This window comes from Platalea leucorodia, assembly GCF_965183815.1.
Source record: "Platalea leucorodia genome assembly, chromosome: 1".
NCBI lineage: Eukaryota > Metazoa > Chordata > Aves > Pelecaniformes > Threskiornithidae > Platalea > Platalea leucorodia.
In genome coordinates, this window is record NC_138823.1 from 5,346,762 (window position 1) to 5,370,537 (window position 23,776).

The window sequence follows — 23,776 nt, forward strand, 5'->3', positions numbered from 1 at the left end:
ACTGCATGGTGATCTGTTGCATGATAATCAGCAATCTGAGAGAATAATCAAAGAGGATTGTCTGTTTTTTTTTTCTGAATCCAGCAGAAAGTTATCTCTGAACCCCAGTTGAGGAAGGACTACGTTATACCCCAAGTCTTAGTGATTCAGGATGCTGAATACTGAGCTTAGATGCACTAACTTCTTTGACCTTCTCAAATAAAAAGAGAATAGAACTTTTACTGTTATACCAAATTCTTCATCTATCTGAAGTTTAATGAAGTGTATTTCATCTGAGCCGTATTGGTGTATTATGGTTAGTTTTACTTACGGCTCTGAACCAGCACCCTCCTCCTTGCGTGGCAGAACTTAGCACTTCAAGAGATTCCCATTAGAACCCAGTTTCCTATTTATTAAGTACTCTGTAAATAGTGTCCTTTATTGATACAGAATGTTGTTGAGTAAATTGGCAACCTTAAACACTGTAGTAATTAAAAACCATAGCAAAATGCAATTCCACAATCATTGTGGTGATTGGGCTTTACTGTTAAAACTCTCATTAGATTAAGTTCAGAGCTCACTTTGAAAGCTGCTGAGCGATTCAGAACAGCATACCTGTACGAGTTTACTTGTCTTCGTGTTATCTGTTTATTTGTCGCTGGGTGCTAAAGTGCTAAATTCTGCAGAGTCTGTTCATCAGCTGTACCTACGGGGCTGTACTCAGGTGTTGACCTGGAATGGGTATTACATCTGCCTTGTCTCCGTTCTGGGTGCATTCAGTAGCCACGTATAAAAATCAGCATTATAAAATTCCTTAGGGGGTCCCTTTTGCGTCTTGCTCTCCTTCTCTCTCTCACTTATTCCCCAGTTTAGCCTGTATTTTCCTCTTACTCCTTCACCTTAAGCCGCTCCCTATCTCAAATGAACACATTTCTGAAGCAAAAGATGATTTTCCTTTTTTTCCCCTCTCCCTTCGGATGATATTTTGTGTAGATGTTGAGAATAACCAAAGGTTGGAGATATCCTTACAGAGAAATCTTTTTTGTGAAATTAATTGAAACAACAGTATGAAATGAATGTACAAGACAACTTTCGGGTTTTGTGAGGGCAGGGATAATGAGCGGGAGGTGATCCCACAGGTTCTTGTGTACATTTCTCTTCCATTCCGTTAACATGTTTTCTGAGCTAACTATGCCTTATGCAAGCAATCTTCAAAGTACTTGAATGTAAAAAAAAAAAAAAATCCAACCCAACTGCATAACTTCACCTGATAAATAGAGATGCTTTCCTTTTGCAGATGGCATAAATATTTATTCCTGTAGGGCAATCTTCTAAATGTTTTCTTCTGTGTTTTTCAGCCCCTTTAATGTTTGGGGATATTTTATTTATTATCAATTGAAGATTTTCCCCCGTTGCTTTCTAATTATTTATTAGTAAAGATAACCTTGAACTGTTAGAGGATGGACATTCTGGAATAACTTTCAGGCTGGCTTTTTGCCCTTCCAGTCTTCCTAAGTAGTTTGAAGACAGAATTGATAATTTTATGGGTAAGGTTACAGAATCACATACGCAATCACAGACTGCGCGGAGACTGCACAGCCTCTTTGAGCAACCTGTTCCAGTATACGACCATCCTCACAGTAAAAAAGGTTTCTGGTATATGTAGAGGGAATTTCCTGTATTTTGATTTGTGCCCATTGCCTCTCCTCCTCTCACTGGGCACCACTGAGAAGCACCCGGATCTGTCATCTTTACTCCTTGCCCCCCATCAGGTATTTATTCACGTGGATAAGACCCTCCTGAGCCTTCTCTTCTCTGGGTTGAACCATCCCAGCTCTCTCAGCCTCTTGTTGTATGACAGATGCTCTCATCTCTTAATCATCTTCATGCCCCTGGGTTGGACTTGCTCCAGTGTACCCATGTCTCACGTGTACTGGGGAGCCCAGCATTGGACCCCTGGTGTGTCTCAACAGTGCTGAGCAGAGGGGAAGGATCCTCTCTCTCGACCTGCTGGCAGTGCTCTGCTGAAGGCAGCCCAGGATGCCATCGGCCTTCTTCGCTACAAGGACACATTGCTGGCATATGTAAAACTTGTCCATCAGGACCCCCAGGGCCTTCGCAGCAACGCTGCTTTCCTGCCAGTCAGCCCCAGCCTCTACTGGTGCCTGGGGTTATTCCTCTCCTGGGGCAGGGCTTTGCATTGCGGGATATATTGCTTATTGCAGCTGGAAGCTGGACTCTGTGACCCTGGAGAATCTTTCCAGCTATAGGTTTTAATTAGACTAAAGGGAAGAATAATGATCATATCTGCTCTATTAATGTTTTTTCTCTAAGAGTTTAAATTCAACCTGTACCTTAAGTATTTTCTCCATTGATATAAGATGCAGTGGAGCCATAGAAGGATGCATTTTTTACATCTTAGGAAATAGCGATGCAAAAGGTCTGTATTTCACAATTCTGCTGTATTTACTTTAAAAAGGGAATACAAAACACTGCCCATTTTTGCCATGTAGTTTTCTTTTATTTATTGCCTTAGCTTTATTTTCAATGAAAAATCAGTCAGATGTTGATTTGGGATACCAGCTCAACCCTCATTCCTTTCTTTTCACCTCTTCATCTACTACTAGGGTAAGTTATAGGTATTGTATTTTTAAGAGATTTTCGTTAGAATACAACTGAGTATCTCCTTATCACAAATGTAATGGTAGACCATTTCAAAACTATTTTCAGAAGTCATCAATATTTGAGTTAGAGTTTCCAATTTAGAAGAACATCTTGGCCTGCAGGAAGCGCTAAATAATTCTGACTACGTTTTCCCTATAAGTAATTAATCCGCAGACGGGTAGTACTCTGAAGCTTATCTGTGGGATGCTGCAACTTACATTTTCTGCTCAGAGACAGTATTGTGTTTTAATTCTTCTTTATGTCCTGATTTCTGGTGGTGTTGCATTAACCTCATGTGACGTTTGATGAGTCTTCTACCAATGAAGAAAGGAAATGGAAATTTGACATTTTGTGGAAAGTGTTGTTTTCTGAGTTTCAGTTAACAGTACATCAGTTCAGCTTTCCTGTTGTTGTCCCCAATTAGATAAGGATTCTACAGAGCAGAGCCATTTATGTCTATTATATCAAGAAAAAAGATTTATTTGAAAATACATTTGCTCTTTTCAATGTTTTGTTAAGATTTCCACCCACATAAATACATGATATTTCATATTTTCCCTACATGGTCAGTCATTTTACTTGAAATAATATCATAATCAGTAAAAAAAAAAAGTACAGATTTTGATCAGGCAGACACTTTCTATCCTGAAATGTGCTAGAAGAATTTTGTTGATATACAGCAAAAAACCTAATTTATTTTGACATCCATCAATGTGTGACCATATTGTCCTTCTTCAAGGATGTAACAGCCAAATTCGCCTCATTTAATTTAATACATAATTCTTAAGGCATTTCAGAATTTCTCCCAGGGAGTTATTCATTCATCCAGTTGAAGGGAGATTCTTAGAACAGAGAAAAAGCTGCTTTAGTTTTCATGACTTGTTTTAGGTCATATTACCCAAACTTAACAAATCTTATCAGTAACATTGAAACTGAAAATCAGATATAATTACCGAGGAAAGTAGTATTTCTGTCCATAGCTTTAGCTAAAAACATGAAAGAACCTCAGGACAAGATGATGGTAAATCTATTTTTAAAAGGGAGCATTGCTATTTAATGAAATGCTGAGCCCAGGGAATGCAGTCAAGGATAATCAGAGGCACTTATCACCTTTGACAAGCTGCAGTATTTCTTATGGCTTTGTTTCAGCCCATGACTTCTTACTTTGGTAATCAAATACTTTCTATGCCCATTTCTAGGGAAAGCATTAAAGTTTAAGAAAAGCATAGTGAGAAAAAAAGTATAGCTGGAGGGCATGGGAGAATGCTTGAAGCATCAGATTTGAAATATTTAAACTTCTTAAATCAGAGGTTCAAATCCCAGGAGGATCGACTTAGTCCTTCATCTTTTGCAAGCTAGATAAACTCAACTCGATGCAGAATCATTGAAGTCCCTAAATTGTTGTATCAGTGAATCACTTCACTGGTGTTCAGAGCACACTTATTGATGGTCTTGTTAGATTGTTTTTCAAGGTCTACAAAGAGGAGCTCTCTATCTTACGATATGATATTCTACCAAGCATAGACCTGCCACAGCCAGAAAAAAAAAAACAATTCTCAAGGAAGTCTGAGCCCCCATCCTTATCACTACTTCCATGATATTTTTCAACTCTGAGAAGCATGAAGTATGTTAAAGTAACGGTTGTGCTATGATATGGCTGCTTTAGTTTCTACCAGGAGCTGGAGAAGAATCCATTAGAAGATCCACATGGACAAGGTTTCTGATGTAGTGTGATGAACATTGTACGTGTCCTCTGCATTCACAGCAACGAGGCACGCGGGACTGCGCTGAATTGTTGAAAAGTACTGGTTTCTGCCTTAATGCCTCTCAAATGCGTTTATCTTTATTCTCTTTTAGTACATCGTTAGTAAAGAGTGGAAAGGACATGCACCAAAGTTTAATTGCAGTTAATAAGTTCAAATAAGTATGCTCTGAACACCAGTAAAGCGGTTCACCGATGAGAACTGCATATTTGAGATTACTCCTACATCTCAAGCCATTTTAGCTTGAGTATAACGCAGTGTCAGTTGACACTGAAAAAATGTATAGAAATAGCTGTGAAGCGGTGGCAACACCTTCACATTTGTCAATAGTATTTTCCTTATTGGAAGCTTTTTGTAGAGCTTCGGTTCTTTGCGTCTACTGCTCCTGACCTTGTGGGTAGGCAGCTTAAAGTTATTTTTAGACCGTTTGTGAGCATATTTATGTGCCGCTGACTTTTTTAAATTTGAAAAAGCCAAGTAGCTTTTTATAACATTGTTAAAAAGGCAGTGGTCATGGCTCAGTAGTTAAAATTGAATTCTATTTTGCACTTAAAAGCTGAGATTTATCCTTTTAAGCCCTGTGCTGGCTTAATGATTCAATACAACTGTATGTTTGCTGGGAAGTGGTTTCTGGCTGCCTTGCTCTGGCTGTGTGGATTTCTCCCTTAAAAAGAACAGGTATAGTTTGTACTGTGTATCATCTTTATGCTATCTTTTCATGTTTTAATGGGTATTCATTTCTGACATTGTAGATATTTTTGAAAAACAATCCAATTTCAGGATAAAACCAAAACCCCAGCTATGCATAAAAGAGCCTAAGGTTTGAATGTACCGATTAGCAATTTAAACCAGAAAAAAAAAGATAGCGTAATTATCCCTACCCTACATTTTCAATAAATTCACAATTAAAACTTAGCCCAGAGAAAGACTGAAGTGTAAGGTACTGGAACAGGGGCGGTTTCACCATGCAATGACTTGCATTTTTTCTTTCTTATTTTTTTCCCTGATGGAACTGAGAGAAGCTTGTCTTGGAATCTCATAAAATAGCTTGCTGCTTCTGCACACATTATTTGATCAAAGCCTAGGATATCAGGTATTTTTCTCTTAATGAAAACTGGCTGTGGAAATAATGCTTTATAGCAACTACGTCTGTTCTCTTTGTATAGTTTGCTTTTGACGCATTTTTTGTTGTTGTTAAAATAAATAAAGTTTTTTTTTTTTCTTTCAGTGATTGCCCCATGTACACTTTCTAACAGGGATGTGTGCATTTCCAGCTGCTTGCCACCAAATACTTTAACTTCTCCTGTACTGAATGAACTAATGCCCTTAAAATACGTGGGTACCTCCTGAAGGAGACTTCATCTACCTGTGTCATTCTTAGCATGACATTGCAGCTGTGTTTTTCTTGTTTCCTTGCTGTCCCTTTTAGAATATTGCCTTGCTTGTGTTCTGCGTGCTTAGACAAAAATATTTGTAGGTGATTTGCAGTTTTGGATGTCGGCTTTGAAGCTGTTGAGCTTTGAGGGTCTCACTCATTTCAATCTGTTTCTACCTCTCAATCTCAGTTTTTCATGTTTGATCCCAAAGCACGTAGATTTTCTTTTCTTGATTTCCTCTTTCCAAATGAAAAAGACAAAAAGTTTCAGAATACTCAGTCTTGAGGGAGGTCCTTGGTTAGTGCTCTGTCACGAATAGCAGAATTACCTTCTCTATTGCCTTAGGGCCCTGTGGGTGTTTACAATGCGGGGTGGAGCAGGCCTCAGTCAAGCAGCCTTTATCAGCCCCAACAGAAGGAAAAAAATAGTCTTCATCTGCTCTGGTGGTGCTTATGGCTGTGAGCGTTTCTGCCGTCGATGCCTTACTGCAGCCCTCTGTCAGGTCACAGTGTTCTTCAGCGAGCCCCACGCTGCACAGGTCCGGGGAAATCTCAGTCTTTCCCTGGAGCTTCCGCAGCATTAAAACTTCCAGGACTTCCCAAGAACATCTTGGAAACTTTTTTCTTGGTAATGCAATTACCTTAATAGAAGTATATTGTCGATCTGCGTCCTTGAGACGCCTGGAATTACTGACATCCATAACATGTTATTTACAACATAGCTGTCGTTACAGTCGATGTACTGAATTAAGGCAAAGCTGTGTCATTACTGTGTCACAGGTTGATGCGATGGGCACGTCCCGCAGCTTAGATAACTGTTTTCTCAGAACTGTAAGAGACAAAGTACTCTGCCAACGAGAAACCCCATTGTGGAAGAGCTGGAGAATAGGGAGATGCAGTTCCTTGTGCAATGAATGCCTCTGAGGCTGGAACTAACTTTGCAAAAGCTGTCATTTGTTCTCTGCCCCCCTAATTGGGCTCCGGCAAGGACCTTTATCTTTACAAGGGGATTGTCCATCTCCCTTATCTGCTTTGGCTGCGGTTGTTGCTACACGGCAGTAAGGTCATCCTTATGGCATCCCAGATCTTTGATAGGGGACCATCCTCTTTGTTTCCTCCCTTGAGTTTAATGGGTGTTTAAACACCTGTGTAGACACCAGTACAAGGTTCTTTATCTTGAAGTAAATCCCACTGTTAGATCCCTTGCCAGTAAGAATAATTACTTTGCCCACTGGCTTTTCTCCCTCCTTCTCAGGAACATTCCTCATCAAAGCCTGCTTAGAAACCTTGCTAAATGTCTTCTGCAGTACGTTTCCTCTCATTTGAGAAGAATGGACCTTTACGTCAGCTGTTTTCTGGTAACAAAGAGAAAAAAAGGACAGAGATGTATTCTGAATTTCAGAAAATGGCAAACAGTTTTTGTGGTTCAAGTTAAATATGATAGCTGTGGTTGAAATATAATTTGCTCACTTCATAAGGAAAACTGGTTTGTTTCTATTCATCTTATGGAGGGTGTGCTTTTCGTATTTGGCACGTTCTTGTGTAAATATAATCAGTTTGTCAAAGGTCAAGACCACTATCAATACAGGCACATGTGGTTTGGATTCTCTGTAACTCTAAGGCTGTTCATGGAGGTCTCCGCACCAGTAGATATGTACACTTCCAAGTTAAGTGGAGTTATTTTTTTATCATTACTTCAAACAGGTACAAAAATTTCTAGAGATGATTGTGCAGCTGTTTCATTTTCTCGGGTTAATTTGAGCCATGCTTTTTGTTTGATGATGGGACATGGCCAGAATCTGCAAAGAGGAGCCTTTCATCTTCAGCCCTTACCCTGTTACGGTTTTTCCCTGGTTAGGACGCAAAATCCCTGATACATGTAAGTGCATTGGAGCTCTGAGCTCCTTTTATATCAGCAATGATCTTGTTGCAGGTCTGGATGGGTACTGATAGGACTGTGTGATATGTATCAGGAAACTAGTGTAAAATGAAGCACAAAGCGTTTTGATTTGTCTGAGTCATTTCTGGCTTCCAAATAAAAGAGCTAGCATCCAAGGTAATCTTTACTTCATTTTCAGCGCTGAAACTGTCTGGAATTTCATTTGTGTTGGATACCCACAAGAGATTTGACTCTGTTGTGGGTGCTCTGCTGGCCCAGACCAGATGTGTTTCTAATTAGTGGATTTGTGTTTCTAATGCACTGATTTGTATTCCTGATTCACTGGGTGTAACTAATGATGGATGCTTTTCTCCAATTCCAGCTCTTTAAAAATACCTTGGGAAGAACACATTGAAACTGCTGTAGTAATTATATTCACATTATCATGACTAAGTTTCCAAGGCTACTTGGTCTTTTGAGTTATAAAATTGCCCCAAAGTTCAGATCAAAAGTGTGCGGTCTGGGGAGAATCTCTGCACTTGACTGAGTGGCTCACAGAGCTACAAATTTACCCCAAATCAGCTAGACACGTTTTCATTGATAACAGGTAAAGATGCAATTTATCTGTTCTCAACAGTGGTGGAGAGGCCAGACACTAATTTAACACAGAGCTTGATGGAGGCGATTGCAAACTCTTTAAGACTTGCAGTTTAAAAAGTCAGCTGACTTTTTCCATTTATCAGTCTCACTTTTTATTTTTTAATTTAGTTTGGACATTGAGAGAAGCTGAAGGGGGTGAGGGGAGTACGCTGTCTGTTTTGGGGTCATTTTCCAGCAGAATGTGGATGGGTCAGAGCTTGAGTGAAGCGTTAAGTGAGGTGATAAGGCTAAGGCTAAAAAAGTAGCTTAGGACATATAGGTAAGTGTAACCAATACGTAAACACTCACGTGAACCAGGACATCTTAAAAGAACTTCCAGTTTTTGGTGAATAACCTTCCTTTTCCATATTTATAAATATTTAAAACTGTTTAGCCACTGGAGTGGAAGAGCATGATAAAGGGTTTCATTATAGTCTCGACCATGTATTATCTACAGAAATGTTAACTGAATTCTAATTACTTGGCCAAATTCTGACCTTCCTTTGCGCTTCCTCCTCTTCTGGGTACAGCAGAGACTTTGGAAAAGCTTGTTATTGATAGTGACGAATGGGAAAAAGGTTATGAACATTAATAATCTAAGTGGGGGGATTAGAAGACTGAAAGGGAAGAATGAAATGATAAATGAAAGAAATTTGATTCGGAGTCACTGACCCAATAAACCATAGGATAGTTTTTTAGAATGTAAGTGCACATTAAACAAAGGATTGTTATCCCCCAAGTTAACTTAGTTTAAGCAAGGAGGATTTATGGGCAGGGCTAAAGTTTTGTGTAAAATTTGTCTATATTTTTTGATAAAACTTTCATGTTACAAAAAATCGTTTTAATTATTGATAGAACTGAGACTGAGAATAGATGATTTCTTCACTGAAATAAACAGGGTACATCAAAACACAAAATGTTTTTGTACCTTGAGATCAGTAAACCTACACCTTCTAAAGCTGTCACACCAAAAGAGTAATTTATTTTTCTAGAAAGGCTTGTGACAATAAAAATCATGAAACAATCAAAATTTTCACCCATAGAAAAGAAACGGCATTATTAAATCCACTGAACTTTGGAAGAAATGGGAGTAAAAGAATGAAGCGACATCTGTAGATTTAGTAAATATTTTGTCATTATTAATTCCATGCACTTGCAAATCTTTAGGGTTTTTTTTTTTCTTATCTATTTGATATCCATTATTGTTATAAGTGTTGTCTTTTTAGCTGCTTGATCAGATCTTACTGTTTTGGATCCTTCCATGAATGTAACAATTTAGCTGCATTTTCCCCCTTGAATTCAGTTTAGATTTATTCCTAGGCATTACACTCTATATTGTATATTTTTCATTATTCACTGGAGGGAAAAGCAAAGTACGTATGTAAAATGAAATGAAAGGTGAAAGTTAAGAAGTTCAGAAACATTAATTTAAAGATAGGAGAGCGTATGCATCATGCTTGAAGTCGTGAGCTGAGGTCCTGTTTTTCATTTGACTTTAGACTTGTTAAGTACTAAAGTGAACTTAGAAAGTGCAGTTTGTGTTAACTCATTGAGATGTTTTTTAAAATATCCATAGGCTTAAATAATAGGCTGTGCTGTGTTCTGTAACTAATGCTCTAAACTGCTTCTTATTAATGTATTTTGTATTACTTGTGAGCAGCCTTTACCCCATCTCATCCTGCAGCAACACTGCCATGCCCAACAGCGTCAAGCACAATATATTGTACTTTACCAATATTTCCTTTTTTTCCCCTGGATATATTGGTGGAAAGCATATCTTAAGATGGTCATCACTAGTGGCTTATTTTGGCTGTCACTTACTTTCCTTCTGAATACACAGTGACTTGAGTAGGACAGGACTTAATTAAGAATATTCAGAGTCATGACCTCTTTAACACGAAATTAGAGAATTTCATGAAAGTAAGTGTGCTGGTTTTGGCTGGGACAGAGTTAGTTTTCTTCATAGTAGCTACTCTGGGGCTATGTTTTGGATTTGTGCTGAAAACAGCCTTGATAACACAGGGATGTTTTCGTTATTGCTGAGCAGTGCTTACATAGAGGCAAGGCCTTTTCTGCTTGTCCCGCCAGCGAGAAGGTTGGAGGTGAACAAAATGTTGGGAGGGGACGTGGCTGGGACAGCTGACCCCAGCTGACCAAAGGGCTGTTCCGTACCATAGGACGTCGTGCTCACCAATAAACTAGGGGGGAGGTTGGCCGGGGGACCGCTGCTTAGGGACTGGCCTGGCACCGGTCTGTTAGCAGTGGGCAATTGTTTTCAGTTTCATCACTTGTCTTTCTTGGGTTTTATTTCTCTCTCTTTGTCATTTTCCTTTTCATTACAGTTATTATTATTTTATTTCATTTTATTTCAATTATTAAACTGTTCTTAACCCACGAGTTTTCTCACTTTTACTCTTCCAATTCTCTTCCCCCCATCCTGCTGGGGGGCGGTGAGCGAGCGGCTGGGTGGTGCTTAGTTGCTGGCTGGGGTTAAACCACAACAGTGAGTTAGGGAGTAATTAGCGAGCGCTGATAAAATAGTGACGACGGGTAATAAGTACATATACACAGGCTTTAATTGTGGAATTTCAGTCTAGATGAGGAATATTCTTACGTCAGTACTCCTTATTGTTTGTTTCCCAGGCTGTTCTATGTGTGTTCAAGTCAACTTCTTTCTCGTGTTCTCTCTTGTAGTTTGATATTAGGTCTCCTTTCCTGGCAAGAGCAGGCCATCTGTAATTTGAAGGAGAGCTTCTTGTCTTTTATCTGGCATTATCGGAGAGGCTGTGCAGGCTGGACTCCTGTACAATGATATTTCCAAGCAGGCAGTGACATTAGGCAGTTGGTTATGTCTGCACTACTTGTCCTGAAAACACACTCACCAAAACAAGCCCTGGTTTTTGTCTTTCATATTGCTTTTTGCTATTCTCAGTGCTGCTATCAACTACACAAATTCACTTATTTTTGATCTCTTGTGCACAAGAACTGATTTACACAAATAATTAACATTTTTAAAAAATTAGCATTTTTAAAAGTAAGCTGTTTGTTCTTTTGATATAACCTGGCTATTTTTTTTTCCTAATGCAATTTAAATGATGTGGCTTTTTCATTTTCTGCATTTCCATACTGTTCAATTGAGAAAGCAAATTACTTTATTTTCTTTCCAAGTCTTCCATTTTAGTTTGTGTATATGTATGAAAGAAACAATAAAGTGATATTTCCAATAATGAAATAACGATAATGATTTAACCAGGGTCTCTAAGCCTGCTTGGCAAATGTATTCCAATAGGACAGGAACTTTCTCAAGACAAAAGGTCACAGATTTGCTATTGAAATGGTATTGTCTAAAGAAATATACCTTGAAAAGGGATAGATAAAAAGTGAGTTATTGGGAATTACTTGAAGGAAAGTACTGGTTTAGCTTAGGGTCCACAGGTTGTCCCAGGTTTGTGAAACTGTTCGCCCCCCTCATTTGCAGAACGATTGCAGAATTAATTTAGTTCCAAAATGCAATTTGTGTTTAGAGCTGTTAATCCATATCTGATATTCTGATTATCAGTTTGATAAACAGTTATTGGTTTAACTAAATCCTATTGTATTGTTCGCAAAATGGGGTGAAGATGCCTTACTTTTTGACTGGCTTAGACAATTTTCAGACAGGACAAGTGTAAAAAAGCGCCATGGAGAGAGGTAAGCATTGCTTCTCCTCCTGCTCTGGCTTCCAGAGCCCAGGAGAGTCCCTCGTATCTGCCTTTTGGAGCGTGTTTTCATCCCGGCCGGCGTTCCAGCTCCTGAAGCAGCTGCCAGGGCTGGACCAAAGCGCCCGTGCAGTGGCACGAGGACAGGGCTCCGGCACTGCTGAGCCGGTGCCTCCAACGAGCAATAGTTTGCCTCAAAGCTGAGAATGGTGAGAGATGAAGAGCCCGAAAGCTTGTAAATGAGAATTGTTTGCACTACTTTTTTTTTTTCCCCCCCCACTGCATTATTCTTGTTGATGATGTTCATGATTACAAGCCAAAATTATCCCTTCTTATTGTCACTCACATTACAGCTGGCAATTAAAGTGGTGATGTGATTTAGTGATTTCCTGCGGTCTATGATATTGTATGGATTTCTGTAAGCGAACAGTCCAAAAAATGTATGTAGGTACCTATTTGAAGGATATTACAGCTGAAAAAAAAAAAGAAAACTACTCTTTTATGACTTTGTACTCAATTATGTGTCATTAGTGTCTTGTGTATTTAGGAAGGAATGCTGCTATTCAGCCCATTTCCTACCACCTGGAGGTAACTTGATTTACAATTAAGAAAACTGCTCTTTTTAGTAGTATCAAAACTCTTAATGTACTATTTTAGTGGCATGTCATACAACGTGTCATGTGCTGATTAAAGTCAAGTTTTGTCCTTTTTGGGAAATGATTCTAATGTAGTCTAGTCAAAGAATTTCATTTAATTACATGTGTAATAGAACTTTCTGCTTTTTACTTAATTGGTCTCGCCTACGTTGTTGCTGCCTATTAGATGATAATTTAACAATTTCCAATTTGTATATCCCTGAGGGAGGCTCAATGGGAATAAACGGGAGTAAAAAAATCTCTGCAGCTTTATTCCTCGATTTACTGCTTGATGGCGTCTCTTTTTCAGTTGTATGGAAGAAGAGAAATGGAGAATAGTAAGCAATAAAAAGGGAAATCTTTTGTATAAAACCTTAGCTTCAGAACAAAGCGGATTGTGTAATCTTTCCTTAGTATATTTACAGTCTTATTTGCTTAGTATAGGATATATAAACCCAATTTTAATAATATATGCTTCCAGTTTTAATATTAACCCTATAATCCATTTATGCCACTATAATTGAATAACTCAGAGAAAATTAGCAAATTGGAAGCATGGAGGCTTCTGAGCTGTGGATGGGGAGGTTTATAAAACTACTACACAACTCTGGGGTACAATTTGTCTGGTAGTACTAGGCTATCATTTGGGTTAATCGGACTCTGGGATTTGCTATGTTAAATTGTAATTTTCATAAAAGAGATCTCAAATCATTGTTCTCTATTTTGGTACCTTTGAATTTTACCTCGAGGTTGCATTTTTTTAAAGGAAAAATTGTCTTGCAGAAATTTAGATAGCATCATCTTCTGAGCATTAATATCTATAAAGGAATACTACAAAGAAACAGATTCAGAGAAATTGATTAAAATTTTTTCTTAGTCCATAAAATTTAGATTTAGATGAATGAAAAGACTTTGTAAATGTCTAGGTTAAAAAGAAATGCTGAAGAAAAACCCACCTTCAAAATTTATGTATTTTGAAACACTACTAAAGCTTCTCAATAACATCAAGTTAATTTCTTACTTGAAATAATTGTTTCTCATTTTATGAAGCACTGAAAAGATTAAAAACTATATTTTTAAAGCTAGACATTTTTAAAGCATTATTTGAAGTAGATGTGAGTGAAATACTTAAATGAAAAATTACAGCACTCCTTAGTCCTGTTAGGGTATTCCTCATTTCAAGAAGAAGACTTTCTCTTAAAAATCATGAAAATTTTGAAAAAGTTTGGTAGCATACTTAGAATGATACCTTCAGGGTGAACTTTTAATTGAAAGGTCATATTTGGGGGATTTTGTTTTAAACTGTTCCTCAGCTGGAGGCGTTGTGCTTGCCATGATAACAAAGGGCGCTCTGGAAGTCTCTCAAAACCAAAGTGTCTTTATCTCAGACACCGTTAGCTGACTGCTCATAACTTGTAGTATTTATAATCCCCCTTCCCTCCACTTCCTCCAAATGTAGTGACAAAATCCGTTCTCATATAAGAAATTTGTGTATATGAAAATGATAACAAATGTTGTTTTATTAGTGGCACCAAAAATCCTGGTTTTACCTCTGAGTTCCTCTACACTAGCTGCATATTCTTTGCAATGTGAAATTTTCCTTTCTGAAATTCAAATGACTGTGTTCAAACTATTTCTGAACCATAGGAAAGAAGAGTAAAAAGCCCTTTGATCTAGTTTGATTTTAATGTTTTTTTTTTTTAATTTGCTTTAGTTCTTTGAAGATGGTTGTGTCGCTGCCTGGACATTAGGCAGGCACACAAACAGGGCCGCGCAATCGATTGCCCGTATATAATGTGTGGTCTATACCACCCTAATTGACTAAGGTAGGTTAATATGGCAGGCAACTGCTCCAAAATGAGTATTTTTCCATTTTAATAATTAGATAAATGCTGAATTTCTAGTTGTAGTGTTCAGGTCTGAGGCTGGTGGCCACTCGGTTTCACTGCCCTTTCCCATGGGAGCTCCAGCTCATGGCTCATTAAATAAGAGGGCAACTGGCAGGGCAGATATTTGATAAGATACGGCCATTTCCAAATGGGAAGTGACAGCAGTTGAGTTTTGGCTAAAATAACATGGTATTTTAGAGCTGCGCTCATTTTCTGATATACTAATCGGGCAAAGCAGACAACGAATGCAACACAGCAATATGTCGGGCTACATATGCAAAGGTAAATCAATATGAACGTGATGAGACACAAGTAAAGACAATCCCAGCTCTGCATATTGCTGAAGTTGGATCCAGGGCTGCTAAAGCCTGAGTGTCATTAGGAGGAGAAGCAACGCCAGGGTTTGTTACCCATCGTTTCCTGGGCGGAGGGCGAGTGCTCACAGGCTAGCACCTTAACAGTCCTTAAGGCTGTCGCTGTTGAGGAGAACCGGTAAGACCAATGTGGTCTTTCAGGCTGCTGCACTGCTCCGTGGGAGAGAGTGTTTTCTGAAAATAGCTTGTTTCTGAGCATGCTTCTAAACACACGTTTAGGTGTTAATGATGGAGGAAGCATTAAATAAACTTCTTGTGCATACAGCGTTTTATTAGAAAATATTGTTTAGGTAAAAATTTTGTGTGTGTGTGAGATGTGTATAATTTCAATTAATATTGCTGAGCAGTTATCATAGAATCATAGAATTGTTAAGGTTAGAAAAGACCCTTAAGATCATTGAGTCCAACCATTAACCTATCTCTGCCAAGTCCACCACTAAACCATGTCCTTGAGCACCACATCTACCCGTCTTTTAAATACCTCCAGGGATGGAGACTCAACCACTTCCCTGGGCAGCCTGTGCCAATGATTGACTATCTTTTCAGTGAAGAAGTTTTTCCTAATATCCAACCTAAACCTCCCCTGGCGCAGCTTGAGGCCGTTTCCTCTCGTCCTATCACTTGTTACTAGGGAGAAGAGACCGACCCCCACCTCGCTACAGCCTCCTTTCAGGGAGTTGTAGAGAGCAAGAAGGTCTCCCCTCAGCCTCCTCTTCTCCAGGCTGAACAACCCCAGCTCCCTCAGCCACTCCTCATAAGTTGACTGCTATGAAACCTGTACTCCTCAGGTGAGGCTTACTCACTGGGAGCTCAGACTTATGGAGCATGATTAAAGCTTCTTGTGCTCCACTCATGTTTGTGAACATTATTCCTGGTAGTAGTTATAAAATAAGCTCTGTAGGTCAAAACTCATGGACCATGTTGCTACAGTGGGAGATGTTCACTGTTGTACTGGTGCTTTGGTTTCTTAAACTGATTATGTCCTGATTATCCTCCAACTTTATTCTTTCACAGGCTAGTTTAAGTATGGTGTCACTGTGGTGGGTTGACCATGGCTGGAGGCCAGGTGCCCACCAAAGCCGCTCTATTACACCCCCTCCTCAGCTGGGCACGGGAGAGAAAATATAACGAAAGGCTCGTGGGTCGAGATAAGGGCAGGGAGATCACTCAGCAGTTATCATCCTGGGCAAAACAGGCTTGACTTGAGAAAAATTAATTTAATTTATTACCAATCCAATCAGAGTAGGATAATGAGAAACAAAAACTAAATCTTAAAACACCTTCCCCCCACCTCTCCCTTCTTCCCAGGCTCAACTTCACTTCTGATTTCTTTACTTACTCCCCCCAAGTGATGCAGGGGGACGGGGAATGGGGGTTGGGGTCAGTTCATCCCACGCTGTCTCTGCCGCTCCTTCCTCCTCAGGGGAGGACTCCTCACACTCTGCCCCTGCTCCAGCCTGGGGTCCCTCCCAGGGCAGACCGTCCTCCATGAGCTTCTCCATCGAGAGTCCTTCCCACGGGCTGCAGGTCTTCACGGACTGCTCCAGCGTGGGTCCCTTCCACGGGGTGCAGTCCTTCAGGAGCAGACTGCTCCAGCGTGGGTCCCCCCTGGGGTCACCAGCCCTGCCAGCAAACCTGCTGCAGCACGGGCTCCTCTCTCCATGGGTCCACAGGTCCTGCCAGGAGCCTGCTCCAGCGTGGGCTTCCCATGGGGTCACAGCCTCCTTCGGGCATCCCCCTGCTCCAGCGTGGGGTCCTCCATGGGCTGCAGGAGGACAGCCTGCCTCACCATGGTCTTCCCCACAGGCTGCAGGGGAATCTGTGCTCCGACGCCTGAAACAAGACCTCCCCCCCTTCTGCACCGACCTTGGTGTCTGCAGACTTGTTCCTCTCACATATTCTCACTCCTCTCTCTGGCTGCGGTTGCGCAGCAGTTTCTTTTTCCCCTTCTTAAATATGTTATCCCAGAGGCGCTACCACCATCTCCGATGGGCTGGGCCTTGGCCAGCAGCGGGTCCATCTCGGAGCCATCTGGCATCGGCTCTATCGGACACAGGAGAAGCTTCTAGCAGCTCCTCACAGAAGCCACCCCTGAAGCCCCGTGACTACCAAAGCCTTGCCACGCAAACCCAATACAGTCACTCACAAAACTCCCTTCTGGGACTTGAGAATCTGTAATAAAATCTGTATAAGTCCTTTATATACCAAAAGAATCAATAAGGCTGTGGCAAAACAAACATTTTAAAGTCTGTGGACTGGGCTAACTTGAATACAAGGCTCTTCACGGAACTAACCAAGGAGCACTCTCAACAGCTATTGTTTTTTTAAGAAATCCTGAAAATGTGAAGGTCACGCATGTGATAGAAGTATAGAAGTTACACATCTAGGAAGGGAAATTGTTTGGGAAAACAATGACTTGGAAAAGAATTTGGTTATCACAGTAAATCTTCTCAGTGAACTTTTACTGCAGTGCTCTGGGAAAAAGGGCAAATGTCTTTGTATATAGAGAAGACGACAAGGAAGTACAATGTAAATTAATAATTCGCTATTAATGTAAAGGCTAATTGTATCTTGAAGTGATAGTGCATGGTGAAATGTGTACAATGAGCATTCCTGCATCCTATCATTTTACCCAAAAGCATTTGAATCACTTCCTTTATAAAAATCTTCTGTGTAAAGCCCTGTATCATCTCATTTCCTCCGGTGTAAGCACCGAGGGACTGCTTCAGGTGTGAATGATTTCTCGGTTGTATAGGCTGTTCTGGTGTTTCGAGCACTCTGTTTAGTTTCAGGCACTCTGAGTTTGGTTTTGACTAGGATCTCAGTATCTTTGAAGATGACCTTTTAGGCATATGCAACATGTTTTGGTCATATTCCTTTAAAAGAGGACCATCCATTGCGTGATTTGTTGGGGATTTTTAAGCTTTTCCTCTGAAGAGAAAGTGAGTTGATGCTCCAGGGTTATCATGTGCAGGAGGCTGTGAGACCCCTCTGCGTGTCTTGGTGTCCTGCGCAGGTCCTACACAGACCCAGCGCCGCTCCGCTTGTACCATACCGCTGTGGACCAGCCCCAACCACCAGTGCTGGGGCAGGACAGAGACCGTGCGGTGAAGTGATCTGGTGGTGATTCCTGATCACAGTGCTCCTTGCCAGTGTTTCTGGTTTCTTTGGGGTGCCAAAAGCAGAGGCACTTGACGTTTATGTCCCATGTTCCTTAATGTTAGGTGTGTGCAGGGTCAGAAGGAAGATAAGGGTTGGAGCTCTGAACTTAACGGAGATGCTTGCCTTATTCCACTGTATTTTTCTCTTTACTTCTTGGGGTGGGCAAACTTCTCAATCTTTTCCTGGGAAGACTGAGAGAGCTGGAATGATAACTAGGCGTGACTGTAGAATGAGGTTTTTTGGTCTTGTTTGTTATATCTGGCACAAAATTCCATGTTTTTATTTACATATGTTTTATTTTGAACTGTCTGCCATATAAAGGCAATACTGAATTATACAAATGAGCAACTGAATATGGACATATACCTTTTGAAATTTATTTCTCTGATTAATAATTTTGCACTGAGGGAGAGGTAGGAGCTACAGTATGGCATTATTTTGGATAATGATGGGATGACAATCCATTTGTAGTTCAGTTGTGGTAAATAAAGGGAGGATATTAAACTCAGTCTTCAAGTATTATCATGCTTACGCTTTTCTAGATTTCCTAATGGAGTGAATGACTATTGATTATTAGTCTCTTATGCCCTCTATAGAAATTGGTGTATTTATGGAGTAGGCTATTACCATTATTATTTTAAATTTCTTACTTCATCAAGTAGCTAACAGTTTTGCTGCATGGTGATTGCCACAGAAGTCCAAATTATTTAAATGGGCAAGTGAAAAAAGATGTTAGTTCTTCATTTCTAGTTTATGGTTTTCAGATGTGGAGTTAGGAATTAAAAAGGCAGATTCTCAGCCTGCATAGTATAATCTCATTTAAACAGAAGATTTATGTAGCTAACTATCTCTTAACACTGTTCCGTTTTCAAGTATTACATTATATACATTGGAACTATTCTTTCCTGGTTTAACTTTTTATCATCTGAAATGTTGTGGATCAGAGAACTAGAAGATGTTGAATTTTACAGACTTTACTTTGACTTTTATCTCCTCTTCAATTATTTTAAATAAATAATTAAGTTCTAAATGCATTTTTTTAAATTTAATTGACCTTTTTGAGATTAATGGAAAAATTTATCTTTTGCTCTGCATAGTTCAGATATTAAAGCAATCCTTTTTCTTTATGAAGTCAGTTTGAGGCCAGGAGGAGAGATCATTACTTACGGGTCGCTTGAGCTACTTATTTTTACAGTTGTGTTTTATTGTAGTGAATGAAACATAGATTGCGCTTCTAAAGCAGTCAAATAATTAGAAGTAAACACAAGGTATATGTTAGTTGGATGACTTGACTTTCTCATTTTCACCGAGTGATACGTATGTATTCATCTCACAAGAGATTTGATTCTTGAGGTCCGACTTTGCCTATAAATTATTAAATACTGGGCTGTCACTACTCTACCATTTTTTCTATAAGTTGCAGAACTTGTATTTAGGGTAGAATTATGTGTACCTGAAACACGATGTTACAAAAATGTTATTACTGCGATTGCACAATGGAGGAATCAGGTGAAGTTTCTTTTTTTAAAGTGACCTTGTCGTTATGCACCTTTTTTTCCTCGTGAAAGTGAGAACAAGAGTATCATCCTCACTTCTAGCTTTTCCTGACATTTAAAGTCATTGACTGTACAGGGACTACTCCTATACGTAAGCATTTTGCCTAAGTAGTAGTAACGTGGCCTAGGCTCTGTGTCCCTACTGTCTGTATAAGAAAGGAGGAGGAACAGGAAGCGTAATATTGAACAAAGTCTCCGACTGCCTCCTTTCAGCTTCATTATGGAACCAGCTGGCAAACTCATCTGTGGAATTATAGTGTTTAAATAGGTAGTTAGCCATGAGGAAGAGTTTTTGGGTTCCTGTTATATTGTTTCTTCCTAAAGATAATTGAATAAGGACTATCGCTAGATTTTGTTCTTCCAGCCTAAGCAGCAGTATTTTATTTACTTAATGAAAGATGAAATCTAGTTATGTTAACCAGATTGCTGCTATTCTTTTAATACCATGCCTGCTTTTAACCCTGTTTTATTTGGAGAGTGTGACATATTTCATTTCATTTTATAGATTCTTCCTCTTATAAGCGATGGGGACGTGAAAAGAGCCGAGATGCATCCCTGGGGGAGAGGGTATGCCTGGGACCTGCCCGCTCTCCTGCCAGCAGCAGGGGCGCAGAGCAGGAGGCAGGAGTTTACAGCACTGCAGGCAATACGCCCTTACTGAATTTTTCCCCTATTAATTTTATCTGCTACTTGCCACTTCTGTGAAACTCTTGGTGTTGCTTAATTTTAACTGGCACTGCTTTAGCAAAGCGGGATGCGCAAGGCGCGGGCTCGGCAGTAGTCATGATGCCATTTCCAGAAAGGTTTTTTTCTTCTTGATGCAAAGTCCTTTCTGTTGTGCATTTTGTTGTCAGGACAGCGTACTATTTCCAGTCAAGTTAAAGCTCATTTTATGAGAAGTGGTGAAATGAACTATCTGGTGTCTTTAATAATTCTGTACTGTTACTTTAATAGGACTTTAGATAACTGTCATTGAAATGTCTGCTGCACCATCAGAAGGTTTGTCATTTTTTTCCCTGTAAGCCATCCTGACAGGTGACGTGAGATGATACCGTGCCGACTTACCATCAGCATTGCCAATGAGCTGACCTTTTCCTCTTCATTCACTTAATTTGTATTTGAATAATTTGCATCCCTGTAACGATGCTTGGTTGTCTGAGTAGCTGTCACAACGGCTTGGGCTCGTTTCATGACAAAACCCAGTAGTTTCAAAACAGGATTGTTTCATTATTCATGAAACCTCTTGTTACTTTATCCCTCCTCCTGCACAGGCAAGGTTAGCCAGAGAGAAATAAAACCTGTTTTGCATTTGCAGGATTGGCTATTTAATATTTTTACATAATGCAGTGTTTTTATACAAATATCTCATGATTTATTGAAAACGCTTCTTGTAGGAAATTTGGATAGCTACCCACGAGGCAAAGAAGGTTAAAATGAAATTCTAGTCCCTTTTCCTGGAGCAAGCATATGTTTAACTTCAGAGTTTTAAGATCTCTTATGTTTTCCCTGATATGTCATTACTGTGAAGGGCAAGGTACTGTGTGTACAGTTACCCTTGCAGAACGTGAGCCATCGTTATTCTAGCTGTTTGCAATAAACTGAATGCCTGTTTCAATCTGAATTGTCTTTTTTTACTTCTTTCTGTATAGATTCTATAGATTTTTGTATATCGCAACAAACAAGGACAAATTTTGGGAGAAAAGAAGTGCAGAGAACTCTTTGACAAGAAACATAGGTTGTAAAGTAACTGTAGACAGAAGTGGAGAAAGACTTTTACAGCTAAAATACGTTTCAGTTTCATTATTTTGATGCACAGCGGCGTGACAAAGTGGGGCGATGTTCAAGAGGTTGCCTTTCACTGCCTTCTGCTTCTTTAGGATAAAGCCCATGTGATCTCTACAGATCACTTAAAAATTGAAAACCCCTTTTTTCAGTCGGTGATTGTAACCCAATGTCCAGCTTATCCATTTTCTCCTTCAGTCAACTGGCTTCGGGAATTGTTTGTCCGTTCGTTAATACCTCACTGGTGAAATGCATCTTTTGAGATGGGAGAAACGATCGTATTAAAAATGAAGTGACGAAGCTGTGTTTGTGTAGGGGTAAATTTTTAAGGATGAGTGACTGATTTAGGTTACAGTATTTATTTTTTATTTTCATTTTTGTGTAAAGCCTTCCAATTTACTACACATTCCATAGGCTGAGGAATAAATACTGAAGCAATATTATTGATAAAAAATGTAGAGACAAAACTTGATATGAATATTTTTATCACAAGAGGAAGCAGAATACTGACGATAAAAGGCATATATGTTTAAGAAGAAGAGCTAGGATTTAATTTTGCCATGCTTTACTTTGAGTGTAACTATAGTCTTGAAAACTTTTACTTTATGTCTGTTTGTTGCTTTCATATATTCTGCCTCCAGCTGTATTCGTAATAGTGTTTGGTGTGATATTTTTCTCTGCGTAGTTCTCTTTTACTCAGACATCTTCACTTTCTAGCTGGCAAGTATGTTGTTGGGGGTGGTTTTGTATCTTCTCATGTGACACGAGGTGTCACTGTGCTAAATACAGTGGACAGAGTATAAATAAAAACACGGTTAAAAAATCTCAAAAATTAGTAGAGGTTCTGAGTACTAGGAGCCCTATTTACTAAAGTTTTCCATACCTTAGAGCTTAATAAAAGTTATTTCAAACAGAGCTGTACAATAAACTGTTGTTAAGAGTAATCTAGGCTGTGGTCCTTAAGCTGATGTGGATTTATTTTAGACTGTTGGGGAAAAAAGTGCGCATGTGCCTATTTAATTTCCAGAAAAAAAATTATCATATTGCCAGTAATGATCCATTAACAGAAGAATGCAATCTGAATGCTGTCAATTAAATATTAAATATTTTTAGGCAGGAATGTTCTTCTAATACATCATTCACTTAGAGAAGTGTGGCACAATAATTAGATGAGAGCTGTTTTCCAGGTCCATTGGGAGATGGATTCTAAATGTTTGACTGTTCGGAACTAAGATAATTTATTGTCGAAATATGACTATAGGTAACTACGAGTATTTATGTGAGAATTTAAGCAGTACTATGTATATAATAGAAATCAAGTACTGGGTTTGCATCTGCTTATGTAGCACAGAGTGATGAAGTAATCTTGGAAACAAAGGCAAAGCAAAAATGATTTCGGAATGTTCCAGTTGCCTCTCTGTCCTCCACGTGCATTGCCCACGCAAAATCCTGGAAACTCAACCTGCATTTGCAGAATCGAATCATACTTCAGTGCCAGTAAGAACTGATGTTGTTAGTCATAGTTTCAGACCTGACATTTTTTTTTAAATCCACTCTACAGGTTGTATCTGGGTGTTTTTCATTACATTCTTTATTTCTGGCTTGATTCCGGCAGTTACTGTGATACGCTTTTTTAGCTCATGTTAGCTTTTTTATGTGCCCAGCACTTGATCGTCTTTGCATGCAAATGAAGAACTCTTAATGATCTCTTGCTGTAGAAAAAATAGCCAAAACAAAAACACCCCTCAGAGAGGAATAGATTCATTCCTCTGCCTTTTTTGGTTTTTAAACGTGAAGATCAGCAAAGATGCGGTCTGCAGAAGAGGTAGCTTACGGAAACGGTAATTGTGCCACCTTTGTCTCAGTGCTGTATTTGTACTTCTTAATGATGAAGGTAGTCTTGGACCATTAACAGCTTCTCCTGAGATGTCAGTTTTTGCTCAGGGTGAAGCATGATGAGCCTATTTGAATTCATCTTTCCACAGTAAACTTCATAAGCTCTAGATGATTCCTTGTTATTGTAATTACCGTGTATTTTCTCCCAGTTTCTTTTAGGGTCAAGATTCTCTTAAATTAATGCTAATTATAGAAAATATCTTCTGGTCTGGGGGGATTTCAAAGCCCTTTCTTGTTGACTTTTGTTACTAGTCTTTTCCTTTTGGCAACATTTATAGAATCTGTTTCCTTCTTTATATGTAGAAATAGATAAAGGAATAATAGTAATCCTGTGTTTCTGTGAAATGCCCTTCCCATGCCCCGTCTTAGATTGTGGTTGCATTTCATCATGAATGGTTTTCAAAGCTGTTGCTTGGTCTTCTGTTTTCCTTAAGTGCAAAGTCATCTCAAGAGCAATATATTTTAATTCTTCCCTAATTATTTTC

At 39.3% G+C, this 23,776-nt stretch overlaps 1 protein-coding gene across 1 annotated transcript in view; it reads left to right on the plus strand.

Annotated features, from left to right (window-relative positions):
- TRAPPC9 (trafficking protein particle complex subunit 9) overlaps window positions 1–23,776 on the plus strand; it is a 518,256-nt gene that overhangs the window by 227,916 nt on the left and 266,564 nt on the right. The gene's annotated exons all lie outside the window — the stretch shown is intronic.